Source organism: Scleropages formosus, chromosome 22 (genome assembly GCF_900964775.1).
Source record: "Scleropages formosus chromosome 22, fSclFor1.1, whole genome shotgun sequence".
NCBI classification, from domain to species: Eukaryota; Metazoa; Chordata; class Actinopteri; order Osteoglossiformes; family Osteoglossidae; genus Scleropages; species Scleropages formosus.
The window spans coordinates 14,728,597-14,745,068 of NC_041827.1; the positions used below are offsets into that span (position 1 = coordinate 14,728,597).

At 42.7% G+C, this 16,472-nt stretch overlaps 1 long non-coding RNA gene across 1 annotated transcript; it reads left to right on the forward strand.

Moving 5' to 3' along the window:
* The first annotated feature begins 1,410 nt into the window (after positions 1–1,410).
* On the forward strand, positions 1,411–15,441 carry LOC108928322 (uncharacterized). The gene is made up of 3 exons (XR_001965662.2): positions 1,411–2,009; positions 6,918–7,056; positions 15,333–15,441. It is a non-coding gene; the product is annotated as an uncharacterized LOC108928322 (long non-coding RNA).
* The last annotated feature ends 1,031 nt before the right edge of the window (positions 15,442–16,472 follow it).

Consider the following 16,472-nt stretch of genomic DNA (forward strand, 5'->3'; position numbering starts at 1 on the left):
ATTAGATAATGAGGGTGAATGCTATTCAAAGATAGGATACATATGGGTGCCTATGACCCCATGTGTCACCTTTCACAAGATTTTCTCTGTAAGACATTAAACTCTCGGCAAACTGTATTCCCGTTGCTAAAATATGTGTCATGTGGGCTCGGTAAAAATTAATCTGCTTTTCCTGTGTGCACTTTGAAACGTAGCCATTGTTTTGTCAAAGAGAAATGGCATATTTGCAGTGAGCCTGGCATTGCCCAGAAAGGGATGGTGATGGGTGGCAGGGACCTGTGAGGGGCACGCTATAACTCAGCCAGCCTACCAAGTTCCCTAGAGGGCAAAAAAACAGCCCCTTACAGGGAATTGCAGTCATCAGACAGGTAAATAACTGCTCTTGGGAACTGAAAGGTCCTGGGACGTTGTAGACCTTGTGGGTACATCCACATCAAGTGAAATGCCTTTTTAGTCAGTCACTTTCTTAAATTTATTGAAAAGTGTGAAGATTATTGACAGTCATTATGACGGGCTGTGTTGGATTAAGAGCGAGTTTGTGAGTCAGTGCTCATGAGGACAGGTTTTTTAAAAAAAAAAAAAAAAAACCTGTCCCTGTATGTGTGTGTGAAAGAGAGAGAGAGAGAGTGTGTGTGCACAAAAGAAGGTGCCACACCTCTCCGCTGCCATCCACAGTTTACACAGCGCTCTGCCCTGTGGGTTCTCCCACAGATGCCTGCTGAGTTAGAAAAACCCCAAACTGCTGCTGTGTGCAACTGTAGAAACTGCCGGAAATATACATGTATTTAGGTTACTTTCTTAAGGATGTCTAAGATCAGTGTGTGTTTTGAACAAAGAAGTAACAGCTTTTGAAATGGAATAATGTTTTTGTCAGATCCTGTAACTGTGAATAACAGGTAAATAATGAAAATGACTTATTGAAGTAAGGAGAGCAGTAGACTGTTACCCTTCCTGTGTGCCCCCAGTAGGGAGGTCATAACCCCCCACTGTCTTTTAAATCAAGTGTCAACAGACAGAGTTGTTATTGACTATTACTACTATGAGAGAGCATGGGGGTGCTCAGGGCTGGGTTCAAATCCAGCTCAGTCTGTGTGGAGTTTGCGTGTTTTCGCTTTGTTGCTGTGGGCTTCCTCCCACAGTGCAAAGACGTGTTTCATGCGAATTGGTGACTCTAAATTACCCATAGTGTGTGCGTGTGTGTGTGTGTGTGTGTGTGTGAGAGAGAGAGAGAGAGAGAGAGAGAGAGAGAGAGAGAGAGAGAGAGAGAGAGAGAGAGAGAGAGAGAGAGAGAGAGAGAGAGAGAGAGAGAGAGAGAGAGAGAGAGAGAGAGAATAAATGAATTCCTGTGTGGCTATGCTCTGATGGTACACCATGCTCCAGGGGTAGGCTCTGAACCTCCCTGACCTTGATGAGCGGTTATGGAAAGTGAGTAAGGCTTGCCGTTATCACATTTGTTCCCGTCTAACTTTAGTTTCATTTCACATTAGTTCTTCCCCTTTTCCACAAAACCTTGCTTAAAGTGAGGTTTCACCTAATTCTTGACAAAAATTTACATTTCTGCTGCTTCTGAATGTTTTGGAAGTTTAAAAGTAGATTAAAAAGTTTTAGGCACCAAGTGTTGGATGTGTACAATAATGATAAGGCGAGGAAAATTCTGGAAGAGGTTTTACTCTGGTGTCCAGACCTTTACTTTGCTATAACAGACACTTGAACATTTTTAGCTTTCTACCAGGGGGCTGAGCAATGAAAGCTTAGCGGGGCTCTGGGATCACTTTCAGAGAGAAGAAAGGGCTTCGGTTGAGTCCGACTGCAGGAGCACTGCCCGTTCCTGAGGTGTCGGCATGAACAGATCAAGTAACGTCCCTCCCTTAGAGATGACTTTGGGCAACATAGCTCTGGAAAGTTTACTCTTCTCGAGTCTAATTCCCAGCTGAACTTGTATGTGTACATACATTATATGTGCTCTGAAATTTGGGGAGTCACGTTACAACTCATTTCATCACGCGCAGGTAGGTTTTGGTCTTTTATGGAATTCCTTGCATTTGTTTTCCTCTTTGGCTCTCTTGCTGCCGTCTCTCTTTGCCCCATTTCATTCTTTGGGAATGTTCTTTGAAACAGTAGTACCCCCCCCCCCCAACATGTCATGCCCACCACCTGTCACGTCTGTTTTCCCTGCGTGTCACTGTATTCTCAAGAGCCACTGCTTTCTGAGAATACAGAGGAACACAGCAAGGGTTGGAGGGACGCAAAGATGGAAAGAACGTAATTTCACAGGCGAGCAGCCCACAAGACTGTTTCCAAATATACCTGCATTTACATTACACATCACAAATGTTTTGCTTCTGTTACTGCACTTTGTTTCACTTTCTTGGCACTAGTTACGTACAGTACGAAGTGTTGGAGAGGAGCATGCATCTTCTGGGCAGAAGGTAATATAACCTAAACACCAAGGGACCATGAAGATAACCTTTATAAAGCAGTACAGCTTGGTTGTAAAGCAAAATAGTTATCCAGAAGTGGAATCGGTGCCAGAAGATGGGATTCCATTACTTCTTGGAATTACTGTATGTCTGCAGATGCAGATCTTGAAGGACAAGGAGTTGCAACAGTGTAGTCTGATCCCAAGGCAGTTACAAGAAGAGTGTGAATCCAGCAGGGAGAGGCAGGGATGGGCCAGTGTAGCCTGTTGGATTTTCCCATGCCCATCTCAGGGCATGTCAACACCGGTGAGCACCTCCCGCCTACGCAATGTTCCTGTTCAACTGACGTTTCCGCCCTGGGAGATAATGCCTCTCAAAGATGCGCTCTTTGAGAGCATCACTCTGCGCCAGGAGAGCGGCCGTGTTCAGACACGTGGGGAGCTGGGATCGTCGTTCCCACAGTTGCGGGAAGTATGCGTGTGGCTATCCGTGGAGCGAAACCATTCCTTCGTGCAGGAGTGGTGAAAACACAGCCCTACTTTATGGAGCGTTTTCCAAAATTGAGGAATGCTGAGCTATGTAGGGGTGGGGAACCGCACTTCATTGCACGGCTGCTTTCCAATGCAAACTAAGGTTCCGCTTGAGAAGTGACAGAACCAACCGTCACGCTGTAGTTGCACTGTTAGTCATCCTGAAAATTTAAATGTAAATTAGCTCTAATAAACCCTTATCTTAATTGGTCTCCGATTGCTTATCTTCTGGTTGAAGGCGCACAAGCTTCTTCTCAGTTTCTCACCCCCACACTACCCACCCCGTGAAACCTGGACATTCCGGCCTCTGTGCCCTCCTTATGTATACAGCCTCTTATCTGCCTCCTGCCAAGCAAACTGTAAAACGTCCAGCTGCTGTAATGCGGCACCTCTCTTCCATGTGCTCTTGTAGTGTAGATGGAGCGCAGCCAGCACTCCGAGTCTCTTTTCCCTGTGTGGCTCACGGAGCCACGTCTCCAACGGAAAACGCCTTTGGTCTCGAGTGCTGTCCTGGCGGTGGACAAAACCGACACTTAGCTCTAAACAAGGGCGATCTGAAACGGCGGAATACGGTTATTGCCGCTGTAAAATGACCAAAGGTATGTTCTTCTTCACAATACAGGACAACAAACACTGATCCTAATCTCCTGCTGCAGTCTACATACCACCTTCAAGATCAGTTCCCAGAACAAAGACACAAGCAAAGGGCAGAGGCACAGTGTTGCAGAGAAGCGCTCTCTTTTACTAGGAAATTGAATTCTCGGGAGTGGCTGAAATAGGTTTCCCATTGTTTGGGAATCTCTGCTACCAGATTTATTTCTGTTAATTTCCACAAGTGGACCGTTGTTGTATAAGAAGGATTTTCAATGTAATCTGATTCCTAAACGTCTTTTACTTTCCCACTTCAAGGAATGTAAATGATGAATACCTGAACAGTTTTGCATTTACGTGTTAAACGTCCTGTGCCCCTCTTACTGTCGGTTATGTGACGCCTTTGTCAAAGCTGACTTAGTGTTAGATAATGAACTTGCAATGATTTACCCACTAATACAGCAGAGTATTCTTATATCACTGTAGGGTAAGTAGCAGGAGTGGGATGTCAAACTGACATTATAAGATACAGGTTCTGACCACTGCATTACTCCTCTATGTGTGCTTGGCTGAAAATTCACTTAATGTTCACATAATCAGCTACATAATAATTATATGGACTAATAAAGACTAAAAAGGTCTCAAAGGAGAATACATTCCCTGATGAATACTTACAAATATGGGGCGGCACGGTGGCACAGTGAGTAGCGCTACTATCTCACAGCGCCTGGGTGATGCGAGAGAACGTGGGTTCGATCCCCACTCAGTCTGTGTAGAGTGTGCGTGTTCTCCCTGTGTCTGCGTGGGTTTTCTCCGGGTGCTCTGGTTTCCTCCCACAGTCCAAAGACATGCTGTTCACTTTCATCCATAGTGTGTGTGAGTGACAGAGAGAGTGTGTTTCACTGGTGTATGGATGAGTGACCCAGTATAAGTAGTGTATCTAGCAGTGTAAATCACCTTAGTGAATAAGGTGTGTAGGCTGATAACACTACGTGGTATCCGTTGTAAGTCATTTTGGAGAAAACATCTGCTAAGCAAATAAATGTAAATATACCTGCATTTACATTACTCTGTTGCACTTTTTGCATTCATTTGTTAGTTTGAATGTGATATTATGTGAACTGCTGTGCCCAGCTGTTTATGCAAATACTACTGTGTACCTACTTAAGCCATACTTATGACCTCCTCATTGTAACCACAGCATGCCAGTCACTGCTGTCACACAGGGTGTGTTCTAATCCTTCAAGCTGACACTGAGACATCACTGGTTAAGTCAGAGAAAGGTGGATTAATTCTATGTTTGTACCATCTCATCTCTAAACCACAGCCCATCACATGACTTCCTCTTGCATTCTGTTCAGACATATTTTACTCACTCTGTACAACTGTTTCACTTTTTACCACCCTGTTGTATCCTGTTTATCACTTCTGTCTGTTTACAGCTTTAATACTTTTGCAGCGTTTAACATCATAGATTCTGAAGGAATATAAATACAGATGTGAGGTCAGCAATTTAAAGGCACCATTAAAAATATTCCTGTCAATCAAGAGTCAGTTCTGTGTTCTCAGGTTCATTTCTTGGTTCTGAAGTATATTTATTTCATGTATTTAAATTTATAATCTATATACAGTACTGTGCAACAGTCTTACGAACTTGGATGTTTCACAAAAATATTTGTTTTAGGTGGATATTTAATGTCTTCTGCATTTGTGTCAATGGGAAAGGGCATATTTTAGATTTCCAAACATTCCTTTTGCAAAAACTTACAGTATTACAGTATGGGTTTTGTATGTTGTTAAAGAAAGTACACACACACACACGCGCTGTCTGAGACCACTTGTCCCAAGCGGGGTCGCAACGAGCCGGAGCCTAACACAGGGCACAAGGCTAGAGGGGGAGGGGACACACCAGGATGGGACGCCAGTCCATTGCAAGGCACCCCAAGCAGGACTGCGGTTGTTGACTATTGAGGGTTACTAAGCTTTGTAGGAAATTTATTAAAAGCATTATTTTTGGAAGCATTCTTACTTTACAGCTTTTTTTCCCCAACCAAGTGCCTAAAACTTTTGAAAAGTACTGTGTAAATATACATATACAAATGTTTTTATCTAAATATGTGTATATATATTTTTAAGTAAGCAAACCATCCATCCATATTTTCTCAATAATGACTTGTCCAGTGGTCATAAGTCTATCCCAGAAGCACAGGATGTGAGGAACGGTATACCCTTAATGGGATGTAGATAAATGGAATGCATTCTCATACACACACACACACACACACACACACACACACACACACACACACACACATACACACACACTAAAGGCAATTCATAGCCATCATTTCACCTGTAACACATGTCCTTGGACTTTGATGGAAAACTGAAGCACCCTGAGGAAACCCATATGGAGAACATGTAAACTTCATAGAGACTGAATTGAGCTCAAACTGGAGTCCAGGAGCTGTGAAGCACCAGTGCTACCTGCTGTGCCCCCCATGTTGTACTGGGAAACAAAGGTAATACTTTAAACATAATCTGCCACAAAATGCTTTGTCTACTCCAGATGTAGTTGCACTGTCATATAAAAAGAAATAACTTCCAATTCTGAATTCCTCCCATAGGCAGTAAGGAGCTGAAACTGATGCTGTAGTTCACAGGTTCAGATACCAGCGGAGCATCTGCTGTTGTTCCCTTGAGCCTGGCAATTATCATAAAACGCTTCAGCAAATCCTGCTGTAAACTGGTAATGGTGTGAAATCACAGTGTAAGAAGAAAATTGCTGTGTAATCTGGTGGAACATGCCTAATAATGCGTTAAGGTCTATTGTGTACTCACAATTTCTACTTACGCACATTTAAAAACCTGCTTTTCACCCCTCCTGGGGCAATAAGGGCAGAAAAGTCTTTCTAACACAGTCACCAAAGCCTAAATTATAGGCTTTATTGTGACTAAACTAGAATAAAGTGTATATTTAATAAAGGGCACACATTTGTCCACAAAATTATTTTTTTTAACCAAATGTGTGACCTATACTATTTCACATTTACATTGCGATTAAATCAGATGCTACAGAGATCTGTGATACTGTGAATGCAAAAAGGGATAAAATGTGTTTGGGCACAGCTGTCCATGATATGTGGTACATTTACCCAGCAGTAGTTTTCATTTCTGCAGAAACAGTTCTTCCATATCTTCTTTACATATACATTTCTGAATTATAACAAGTCACAGGTAACGTATTCAAGAGAACCTCATACTGTGTGATTATTCTAATATTTGTTGTTATATTCTATTTCAGAGCATTTCTTCCTTAACATGTATCACTGTTAGCGCAGGTGTTCCAGATCACCCAGTTCAGTTTATTCCACAGGAAGACATCGGCATTGAGGGAGCACCTCGAAACACATTAGTTGCGTCAGCAGCCTTGGTCTTGAAGCCTGGGGAACGGATCGTCTTTTGGGACACTCGGCAGTACAATTTTTCAGTTCCCTGATCTTGCTGTTGTCAAGGTACTTGATCAAGGTACTCACCGTGAATTGCTCCAATAAAAATTGCCCAGCTGTATAAATGGGTAAATAATTGTGGGTAGTTTAGTGCACAGACCTCACATTGTAATTTGCCTCAGATAAAGGTGTCATCTAAAAAAAAGAATAATACGCAAGGAGGAGGCTACTGGCAATAGATAACACATATATATTTTATTACAAAGCCACATATACATTATTGCAAGAGTTGTGCAAATGCGTTTATATAAAATAATGTACTCTGGATTCAAGCATTCTTCTGTATGTTCTTTTGTCATTACAGCTGGATATGTTTTCAAGAAGTCAAGTTTTTGTTTTTTTTGTAAAATCTGTGTTTCATGGCTCTGTTGACAAGGGTAAACTTACAGAACATGGTGTGATGGAGCACAGCCTGGTTATTCTGTGACAGAAGCAATGTGCCGTTTCCTTACAGCCTGCAGAAAAAAAAAAATAATAATACAACTGGGTGAAAGTGGTATCCTGGGAAAAGGTGAATATCCAAAGGGGTAGAGGATGACAGTCGGATGCTAAACCGAAACACTGTGGTGCTTCTTTTCAAGCTTGCTTTTGATTGCTATTGACATTATTACTGCTGGTACGACATTAATTTTTACTGTGCCGTTTTGGCAGTTCGGTCCTCACAGAAATACTTTTCAATCCCATAATAGTGAACTGAAAGAGAAACAGTGAGCGGGGTGGGGGGTTCATCAAGGTGAAATCACCTCTGAATTCGTTCGAAGTGAACCACAAAAGCCACTTGCAAACAGGAAACTTTACGAAGAGCAGCTGAAGCAGAGTATTTTGTAAAACACCGAAAAAGAATGCAGAAGTCAGCACTTCTCAAGAGATAAGATTTATCATCCATTTCAGACTTCACAGCGCTCTGCGATAGCAGCCTATTGTCAGGCTCCAGTTGTTAAATGTACATACATCATGAGACACGTTCGATGATGACCATTCGTTTCTCGTGCTATCAGTATCCGTTCGCCTATTCGTTTCTTGTTGATGGAATATGGCGTGATTTTAAGAGGACTCGGCATTTTGCACTTTGTGCGTTGGAGTTTTGCTAAAATGATCCTGAGGCAGTATCTTGGTGGCTGACATAGAAAGTACAAAAGTAGAGACAAAAAAGGCCAACAATTTTGCCTGATATTGAATGTAAACATGCCCGGCATTGCATCCATTCATCTGGCAAACACCCTTTGTCCAGAACGACTATAAGGGCCGTCAATGAATTTATTAGGACTTCGGTTCACCAAGTGCAGTTGGAGCGAAAAGGCAACAGCTGATTGACGCGAAAACAATAAATCGGGATATCGCTGTCCACGAGTTCCAAAGAGCACAAGCTGCAACGAGATGTATTAACACTGGGCGAAAGCACACTGTCCTTACTGTTAGCTCCAGTCCTCAGTCAGTCCGTCCACCTGCACATTCCTACCAGAAGACCTCATCTAAAAGTACAGCTCTCAGAAATTTGTGTTCACGGTCTATCTCAGGCCACAGAAGTGATTGTCTCCCACATGGTCCTCGCTTAACGTGAGGCCCTGTTCCACGCTGCCTTTCGCAATCAAAGTTCATCAGCTTTCATCAGTTGACCCTCCCTGATAGGAATTAGCACTTTTCCCTGTGGTTCAGTGGGAAGAAAACCACTACTGGTGCACCAGTGGCTCTTTAAACCATCTGGTTTTCACCACCAAAATCCCCTCTGAAAGGTTTTAATGAGTGGAGGCTATATCGATGCCTACAAAACTTGACTATTGCTATGGCCCAACCAGACCTCCATTGTCTAAAACCTCTACCTGCTTGGTGGTCCCATGCAGAGAGGTCCAAAATCAAAAGCACAAAGCTTTTTGGTTCTGCCTCCAATGTGGCGGAACGATCTCACCCAGAACTGCTGAATCTCTCAAGACCCTTCTTGTCTTGAAGGGACTTCTTGATGTCAAGAAGGGTCTCAAAACTCATCTCATTCAGTCTGACTTCTCCCTTGATGTCCTCTGTGATCTCTCCTCTATGTTATCTGTACTGTATTTAGAAAAACCCCATTTGCAGCTACCCCTAAAATGTATGCTGGTTTAAATATTGGCGCAAAATTGACTACTTCAAGAATCACATCTGCATCCAAATCTCTCCTTATGTTGTAGTAATGCACTTTTGTATCGTTCTCTGAGATGCACATCAGTTTGGAGAAAAGCATCTGCTGAATGAATAAATTTAAATGTAAATGAAATGGAGCCCTTGGACACTATAGTGGTTGACCCATGGCCATGCAGTCCATGCAGTCTGAAGGTTTGAAGTACCCTTGAGCAAGGTACTTACCCCCCACTGATCCCGTTCAGATACCCTGCTCTACAAACGGATCAGTCTTTTTAAGCAGCTTGTTGCTGTACAAAACTGACATTATAAATTACCTTGGACAAAGCTGTAAGCTAAATTAATAATAATCGAGCTGAGCATTGCTACCGCAGAAGGTTGACACAACTTGTCACCAGTTTCACCAGCACAAGAAGATTACTAGTTCTTCTTTTATAATTTATACTACAGAGAAAATGAATGTTTTAGAGAGCAGTATTCACTCCAGATGAAGATTTAGGGTTCTTTTTCCATTGCATAACGCAGAGATTACTGGAAACACTTAGAGGCTGTGTTCTTGACATCTAATTGCAGTCAGAACCTGGGAATATGCTTGAATATATGGACCCTGTAACTTCATATCTCCATAAATTATTTGACGAATTTGACGCTACCAATTCTTTTCTTGGTGCTTTGGCTTTCAGTTGGTGCGCTAAGTGATACAGAGTGTGATTTCTCCTGAAGTTGCATCAATTTCTTCACCTTTTTTTTGCGCTTTTATTTTTTCTAACCCTCTCTTGTATTTTAAATGCTATCCACGTACCCATACTTACAGCACGACTAAGAACAATTCAGCATGAATTCAGGAACAGCTGGTAGTGTGACTGTTAGAGCTGCTGCTGCCTTTTGACCCAAAGGTTGCAGGTTTGAATCTTATCTCCGGCTGTAGTACTGCTGATCAAGGTACTTACCCTGGATTACTCCGGTAGAATTACCTAGCTGTATAAATGGGTAAATGATTTTTAAATAGATTAATGTCATAAGTCGCTTCGCAGAACAGTGACAGATAAATGTAAATTCCAGACCTCATACAACACTGCATGTTTCAATCATTGTGCATACGGTATTTTTGCACTTTTTACCACCCTGTTGTATCCTGTTTGTCACTTCTGTCCTATCACAACTTTTGCTTTGGCTTTTACGCTTTCACTAATTTTGCAGTGTCTAACATCATAGATTCCAAGCGAATAGAAATGCAAATGTATTTTTAATGCTACCCATGTAGCCCTACTTACAGCATGAATTCCACACCTCATACAACACTGCATATGTAAATTATTGTGCATCTTTTGTGTCCCAGGGTTTGTAGAAAACCTGCCAAGAGATCATTTTGCAGTCATTTTGCGGTCATGTTGCTGTTGTGAAACCCGCAGCCTTTTGATTATTTGCCCTCTGTGAAAGGAGTTGAAACACCGAGTACCCATGTTTTGCACCTAAGCGCCCTTCCTGCTCCCTAGTCTTGAACCCTGTGTTTTCCCAAGGGTTCGATTGTCTAACATCTGACAAAGAGCTTGTCCTGTCAAAATGTTAGTTCAGGGGCCCGGCCCTCGACGAAGACGGTTCGGAAGGAGCCACCTATTTCAGCACATGTTGGGGCAATCTGGGTCCCTAAAGCCTTCTCATCTGGGCTGTGGTCCTGTGGTCCTTCTGCCTGTCACCTGAGGTCATTTCAGAGCAAATAAATGAGTTGTTCTTGCTCCAGCGCTGTGTACTAATGTATCTTCCACAGAATCCCAAAAGAGGCACGCAAAATGCTGATCCTGCCTTTCACATTCTTACGTAATAATGTTTCAAAGTCCGTTTCAAAATCTGTGCAACAAACTGGCTTATTTCAGCTAAAAATGTTTTTTTTTTCTTTTTATTCCTGGTGCAATACGGATTTTTTAACTAATTACTTCAAACCATTGATTCTTTTGAAAATGATTCACTTTATTTACTAAAGATCTCCAAAAATTATTGTTAATACTGCGAGTTAAATAGATGAAACGTCCCTGAAATTTGAGGTATACGATTTTACCGTGACCAGAATGGCAATTTAAGATGTGGGCTTTCCTTGGAACAGGTGCGAGTTCTTATGCTGTTGCTGAAGACAGACCCATTTGGGACTTGTTAACAGCTTGGTGACAGCTCAGAAACAGAAAGTCCAACGTCTTGCTCGTGTCACTCTCACATTATCATAGTGAAACGTTTTTACGGCAGCGACTGAGACATTAATTTGCTAAAAAAGAATCTCAATGAAATTATCGCTTATTATAGTCCAGATGAGACTGGTGAAGCTTTTTAAATCATACATTCTTGTTTTTCTTATTTTCACTCCTAAAATGAAATTCATGTTACAAATTTAAGATGTATGTATAACTTTTTTGGTGTAATCATGTATCTATAACAGACAATGTATCTGTATACAATTGTAATTCTATTTTCTTGTTTTACATGCATATGGGGGCATGATGGTGTGGTGTGGTGTGGCAGGTTTGGCCAGTGCCCACTGTATGGTAGGTCTGGGGTTTGAACCCTGCTCGGGATACCTTGTCCCCTGTGTTGTAGGGTTAGGTTCTGGCTCGTCGTGACCCCACTCGGGACAAGCGATTGTTGACAGTGGTTGGTTGGTTCTTTTAAGTGCCTTATTAAAATGATACGTCTTTTCCACAATTTTTAAAAAGTCCACACCTCTTATGAAAATACATCATTTGACATGGTAATTAATTTTAAATGGGGGAAATAAATCATTTCTAGGTCCAGCTACATATATACATAGCTGGAAATCAGGTGGTTGAGCATATGAAGATTATGACATTACATTTACATTTCTTCATTTAGCAGACGCTTTCCTCCAATGCGACGTACATCTCAATGAAAATTTTCATGTGGTTTTATATACTTGTGTTCCTAGTACAACATTATACATAAACGAATGACATTTAGAAAGGCATTTGGATGGTTTTACATGATAACCAGTCATTTTGGCTTCCACATTCTGAAATGGTATGAAAAAGTCTACACATAAATAATGTAACAACTAATATCAACTAGTAACTTTCTACATCTCTGGTTTTTAAGGTGCTCCAGCATTACATGTGACACTTTATTGCATTAATATATCATTTTTATGCAAAAAAAAGTATCTTTGCTAATATTATTAAATTGTTTGCAGCAAAAACATTTGATGTTTGTGTAACTGAAGAAAACATGACAAATCTGACTTCAGCTAATTTTTTTAGGCTTCTTTTTGTTACTGTGGGACGTTAAACGAAGTTAACGTGTTGTTCTTGGCACAGCTGTGTTTCCGGAGCGCCGGCGGCTGCGGTGCTGTTAAGCCCGCGTGGACGTGAGGTTCGGCGGCTCCGGAGATGGAGGGCAGCCTCTTTAAGATCCTTGACGAGGATTCTCTCTCGCTGGGCTTTCACGTGGAAAATAAAAGAAAAACATTTGGCCCAAAATACACTTCGAGACTTTGACATTTTCTTTCAGGAGTGACCCTGCTCTGTGGCCCTGTCCCACGGCGGAACGGTCCTCCGGGTTCACCTAGATGATCGGCTCGCGACCGACACGTTACATTACACACATGCGTGTCTTGTATGTACGTATCTGCTCAACCTTCCAAGAGCTGCTCGGTGAAGAGTGATGAAAAGTTCAGTTTCTTGGAAAAGCGACTAACTGTAGTTCTGCAGCGCTGCTCCAGATCACCTGAGGTCTGCATCCCACCCGTTTTTACTTGATTTGCTGTTTGTTTATTTTTTATGGGAAACTGTCATTCTGTTTTGTCCAGTGTTTATTCTTTACCAAGGGAAGAGTCATGTGGGTTGCATTACTGACTTGAAGACATCAGATATTTCCGGACATAATTAAAGAAAGATTCCCTGAGTAACAAATCCAGTTTGGTGATGTTTACACAAGGGAGTTTCGACACTAGAACTAGGATGATATCACTGACGCATTCAGCACTGCGCTGCTGTTGACCACATCAACGGCTAGAAATACAAGCGTTTTAAATGACTTGTGCCGCAATAGTTTTTACTGTGTTCTTGAGTCATTTTAGTTCAGTTCTTTGTGAAATCTATCAGCAATAGTTCATCAAAATAAATGTCAAAAATTAAGAGAAAAAAAATCATTAATTGACTTCATTGTATTGAGAAAAGCAGTCGGAATCAACCAAATTAGCATTAAAATGCAGTCTGTTTTAAAGGTCGAAGGACTTTCTAAAGAGCTATTGCCTTTGTCCGCTTTCTACTCTTTGTGACCCTAATCCATACCTCCTGTAGTGCAACTGCCCATTGTTGCTTATCTTTTTCGAAACACGCAGACAAGAGCGAGCTAATCCTGCCTGAAATAGGAAAGATGCAATTGGCACTTTATAATCCACTACCTCTTTTGGAGACAAGAACACAGGGGGCTGTCCCAAACTCATGAGCTTCTTAGAAGAAGCCTATGATAATTAAACATGCATTGGCTGGTGTGTGTGTGTGTGTGTGTGTGTGTGTGTGTGTGTGCGCGTGCGCACTCACTGCGTCTTTGATTTCAGTATGAATCTATGGAAACGTTAAATTTATGGTTACATCCTCCATGCACTCGCACGGAAGGCAAAGCTTGATGTGATTATGTACATTACATGCCCTGCCATGTGAAATCCTCGACGCAGAATGGTGTTGACGGAAGGCTCCTTTCTTCCTGTGCGCCCTGGGTGAGGAAGGAATTGGCGTAACACAGCACTGAATCAAATTTTAGAACAATTGAACACCGTTAGCGCTGAGGACGCCGTGTCCTTTGGATTCCTTCTGCATGTCAGAAAGAGCTCAGATGCATCGCTCGACTCGTTCTAGCAACAGGCCAGTTTAGTTCCCCAATAAAACAACTGTGAGTGTTTTCAGAGGGATACCATGTTTTTAGTAAACAGGCATGAAATATCTTGATGGTGGATGCATTATCTAAACCATAAGCTGCTTTTGATGGGAAATACTCGTAAAGTTACGTTTAACTTTAAATGTATGTTTAATGAGGGGGGGCGCGGTGGCCCGGCGGGTTCAGCCAGTGCCTGCTACGTGGTGGGTCTGGGGTTTGAGCCCTGCTTGGGGTGCCTTGCAATGGACTGGCGTCCCGCCCTGGGTGTGTCCTCACCCTTGGCCCTGCACACAACGGTTCCGGGTTAGGCTCCGGTTTGCCGCGACCCTACTTGGGACAAGCGGTTGTTGATGATGGATAGATGTGTGTTTAACCATGCAATGCCTGGTTTGCAAGCTCCTTTGAGATCCACGTCGCTTTGGAATGTGCTAGTTTAACAAATGTAATCAGACAGCTTATGCTCTTGGCCCACAAATTTGACAACAAATTGGCGTCTCATGATTAAATATTGATTTTTTTCTATCTTGTGTAATGTACTTAACTGATTGCTAATGTTAATGGAGCTGTAACTTTACTTTTTTATTGTACCAGCTGTTTTGTGCAATTTCATTTTTTGATTATAGTTCTCATTGTGTGGGTAACCTTGATGACTGTTGTCATTTAATAAATGTGACTTATGGCCATCAGGACAAAATGGTCAAAGAAATTAATTTCACACACATTTTCTTACTCAGCAAATACCCATAGTGTTTTCTTTATTTGTGTAAAAATGTGCTAAAGAGGCTGGCTATAATGTATGCCCATATTGTGCCCGGACAAACGCGTGGCCGAATGTTGATTGAGCAAACGTGCCATTTGTTCCACTTTCTTGCCCCTCTCTGGACATCTGTCTGCCGTCCATCTCCGCCACATTCCAGGACTTGCTACTAACACGGCGCTTCCTGTCCCCTTGCTGGGCGTGCGATGCAGCAGCCCTGCTGTCACTCACTGAGAGAAGCAGAAAACCGCCGTTGTTCGTGACAGATGCCGGGCGGGATGCACACAGATGCAGCAGAGGCCGCGCTGCAGCATTCCACGTTAAACTGCCGAAAAAAATCTGTGTAAAATCCCTTAACGTGTCGGCAGTGAATGAAACAGATGTGCTGTGCGTTGCTTTACTCGTCTGGTTATTTTTCGGCCTAGCGGATCTTTCATAGGTTAACGGACTGATATTTGCTTAAAAGATTCTGTCGTGATGCTTCCGAACAAACGGCAATAAAGAGCCTGAACGATTGTTATTCTGTGGTTTGCAGGCTAGATGGATAAACGCACAGTCTGAAACAACTAGTCCCGAGGGGTGCGGCAAACCGGATCCTAACCCGGCAACACAGGGCACAAGGCTGGAGGGGGAGGGGACGCACCCAGGACGGGATGCCGGTCCATCGCAAGGCACCCCAACCGGGACTCAAACCCCAGACCCACCAGAGAGCAGGCACAGGCCAAATTTGCTGCGCCACCACATCCCCCTAGATGGATACATCCTTCCTCAAATATAAAACCAGGTGACTGTGGTCTAACTCATGTAAATCACACTTGCTGTTTTCACATTGGATTATTATTATTATTATTATTATTATTAATAATTCATTGAGCTGGTGTTTCTCTCTGCAGAGCCTCTCACAGTACTTGATCAATGTTACTGCACTGGAAGCAGAATTTGAACCTGGATCCCTCAAGTAAAAGTCAGCAAGTCTTTCCTCAACACAACTTGCCACCCTTCAGTGTAGTTTCTGCTTAGGTCAAATTAATGCAGGACTTTCAGAGCTGTTCATCACACTTTGCATGTTGAGAAGTCTGCCAGCTGAGCTATTTGAACCTTCGTGAGGACAGCGGGACTCGAACCTTTGGTGCTCTGCTCTCAACTAATTCGCCTTATGTGTTAGGCCGTGCGGTCTGGTTTGAGTCCACCGCAATCAGCCGCAATCACCGTAAGGCCAGAATGCCTGATGTGTGCTGTTGAAAGCGAGATGGTACATCCTTCTTGGCTGACCTCTGTCCCTTAGGTGTACCGAACCCAGCACTTTGCTGACAGGCAGAGACTCGTCTTGAAAGCATGCGTGGGGATACGTCTCAAAGGCATGGACGGAACTGCACATTCCTTTCCATTGCACAACACTTTGCTAGTGCTGCGTGATGTATCTTGGTAATTTGAATATTTTTGCATAAATGAAGGGCCTGAAGCCATCTGTCTTCACTTATGTAAACCTTGCAGTTTCAGGATGCTTGCTTTATCTTGCCATCTCGGTTTCTTGGGGCAAACTTAATATGGTACCAGCTACGGAAAGTACCTCCAAAGGGCTGGAGCCTCACTTGATTGTCTGCAACACACTCCGCAAGCTGGCAGACACGTGCACTCTGTTGGCATGACGCTACGGCTCTCTCCGCATTATAGA